The following is a 3,324-nucleotide window of genomic DNA, read 5'->3' on the forward strand; positions in this document are numbered from 1 at the left end:
AATGCATGAGTGATGCACAGATGCTCTGTCAGGACACTTTACCTATTCATTAGGCTTGATTAGATAGCATCTGCACTCTGCCATCTAAGAGTGTGCCACTTTCTGATATAATAGTGTTCTTCCAATTAGGATAAATGGCTGTTTCATTACTTTTAAGTGGATTATTAAAGTGCCATTCCTGTCTCCTGCCTCTGGAGCTGACAAGGATACCTGCACACTCCTTTTTGCAAAGTCAAACCTCATTTCAGGAGGCTGATGTACCAGGGCAGATGTTGCTCAGGGCTCCTGCTTAGAGCAGTTCCTGAGTAGTTGATTTTCCCGTGTGCTTATACTCTGACTTGTGAAACAGAGTGCCTGATTGCTAAGACACCTTTTGAAGAAGTTCCTAGAGGCATCAAAACCTGGGAATTATTTAAAATATGTATTAATAAGCTTCTGTTGTCAAATGAATTCCTGCTATGACTGTGGAAGTCTGTGGTTGTCACGGGGAAAACACAGAGATTGTGCCTTGTCAAGAGCAATCCTTGTATCTTTGTTTTCCCATCCCACATTCATCCACAAGGATGTCTTCTCCCCAGGGGTCATGCAGTTTGGTTGGAACCTGGGTGTAGCAGCCCTTTTTGTTTCTCCAAGAGGCCTTGCAATTCCTTAATCACTAGATACTGCTGTGTTAAAAACACCATTATCTGAGAACTAGAGGGCAGGTTTCTGGCCCATGTCAGAGAATTGTGACTCACATTTTGGGAAGGGACAGAGACATCTCTTTTTTTAAGGGGGATTTGAGTTGTGAGTCACTGTGTTGGTCCCTTTCTGTAATTTTTTCGTTCTTATATGTGGAATTCATAGACAGCTGTATATTTTAAAAATGCTTAAGGCCACATGTGCAGAAGAATAATCTTGATAATTTTGAATGCTGTAAGTCAGAAGCTGGTCCAGCTCTGAGATCATCTGATTTGCCCCATCAAGATCTAATACTGTTTCATAAAATTTCTCAATAAGGGCTAAGATTTTGGAAAACAAAGATTATACTTCTTGTTGTAGGATTAATCTACTCAAGATGTAGTAAAAATGCATTTTTAAAAAAACCTAAGGTATCTGTGGATTTCCCTGGGTATCTTTCTATTGATGAAGCTGGGTCAGATCTTAGATTGCTTAAAATCGAAAAAGCCTATTTGTTTTTCTCTGTGTTTTTTTGTTTTTCTCTAGTTTTCTCTGATTTTCAAGCCCTTTTGTTCTCTTCTGACTTGTGGTCCCTGGTTCTCTTTTTACCACAACATAATTGTGTAAGACTTATCCTCCCCAGTTCATCCAGCTTACAACCATCCAGATATTTCTCAGGTTCACATCTCAGATGACTCATCAAAGCCAAAACATTCATTAACCAGTCACCAACTTACTGACTGGGTTTATTTCTCATAAATCTGAAAGCAAATATCAGTCAAAGATGTTTTTCCCATCCTCCTCAAAGTCAGTGGATATCACCCAGGCAGGTGGGCTGCAACCTTTATCCCCTTCAATGACTTCTCAGTGGGTAGATTGAAACATGCAGAGCAGTCACAAAAGCCAAGTGGGAGCTAGGCAGGAGGGATTAGATCTTGAGGAATTTTATTTAATTAATCTTTCTGCTAAAGTAATCACATCTCACTTCTCAGACTCTTACCCTTCTAGGTCATGTTTTCTCTATCAAACTGTGAAGTAACACACAGAATTATATAGCCTTCTTGGTATCTTTGATTTAAAATAAAAACATAAATAATTCTGAAGTGACATGAAAGTATAAATAGATGGAGTAAGAAAATATTTACTGCTGTGTAAACAGCTATCAGTCTGTCAGAGATGCTTGCAGCTGCTGGATCTCGGTGGGAGGCAGCCTGAGCCTTGCACCTTGAGCCACTTGTGACAAAGGTTTGCATTGATCCCAGACGCTACTTTGAAAACTGAGGCTCGATACATGTCTAATCTTTGCAGGAAGTCAGAATAAACCCAGCAGCTCCCGTCTGAAATCTGTGCTGGTTTTGCTGTGCAGGGTGTTTGGTGGTGTAGCAGCTCTAAGTGAGGATTCTGGCTCCAGACGCACATTCCAGGAGAACAGAGCGATATTTTGCAATGCTGCATTTCAGTGACTATGGCACCAAACACATTGGGGTAGATCATCAGGCATTATTAATGCATGTATCCTGGAGCTCTCAAGATGAGGCCTGGCCTCAGGTTCATAGGTTCAGGCAGGATGTGCTGCTTTGTCATGCCAAGGAGGCACAGTCAACAGGATATGGGGAGATCTCCAACCTCAGTAAGGGCTACCAAAGGGTCGCTGGAAGAAAAGCTTCTTCTTCTCTATGTGAAGTACAAGTGGATCCCTTCAGAGTGTCTCCTGCTAAGCTTTTCCTTCAAAGGGGTAAAACCAAGGTCAGGGAGCAGTAAGTTACTGAGTTAAAAACTTGGATTCTGAGGCCGTTTGGGAAGTCTACAGCACAGCAGTAGTGAGGGTGAGGCTTTGCTGAGAAGAGCTGCTGTTGTGCTGCTGTTGATGCAGGTCTGTTCAGTGAATTTCATCACCCATTGCTGTGTCTCATGAATGTGAAGCACGAACCAGTTTCTGGATAAATGTCCTGCTCCCGTGGGAGAACAGACATCCGAGAAATACCACATTCCTCTGAAAATTGGGACGGCAGAACAGCCCAGCCATAATGGTTATTTGCAGTAACCTACTTTGCAAAATATTTTTTCCTCCAGGTATTCCTGATAGGTCCCTAATTTGTAGTGTCAGGCCTCTTTCCTAAGGGCTTGCAAATACTGAGTACATGCAAACCTGAGGTGAGTCATGGATCCTTCCTAAACCCTAGACCCTGCAAGGAGCCTATGGAGAGTAACTTGAGTGGCAGAAATGATTGTTTGCTGAGAGTGTCCCTGGTGCAGTTCTCTGAGGTCAGTCAGTGGTGTCTGTGCAGGTGTCCCCGGCTGCCTGTTGGATGAGAAGGATAAAGCTTGTAGAGTGTCACTGCTGCCTCCTCACCACAGGATCAGCAGGATGGACTACAAAGGTGCATCTCTGGTGCCTCTGCAGCTCCCAACAAGTATGTTGGAGCTCTGTAGAAAACTGCAATTATTGTTCTTATTCCTTGGGCTTGAAACAACTGGGCAGCCCTTTTATCTGTCAGTGATTTTAGGACTGTAGCACATGTGTCGGCCTGGTGGAGTTGTGCAGAGGAGGTGGCGGGCTTTGTAGCTGTGTGCTCTGTAGTGCTGTAACATGAACAAGATAGTTTAATTCTGTCCCTTCAGCTAACTCCAAACTGTGTTATAACCCATCCTCAGGCAGGACCA

This window comes from Corvus brachyrhynchos, unplaced genomic scaffold (genome assembly GCF_000691975.1).
Source record: "Corvus brachyrhynchos isolate BGI_N302 unplaced genomic scaffold, ASM69197v1 scaffold101, whole genome shotgun sequence".
Lineage (NCBI taxonomy): Eukaryota > Metazoa > Chordata > Aves > Passeriformes > Corvidae > Corvus > Corvus brachyrhynchos.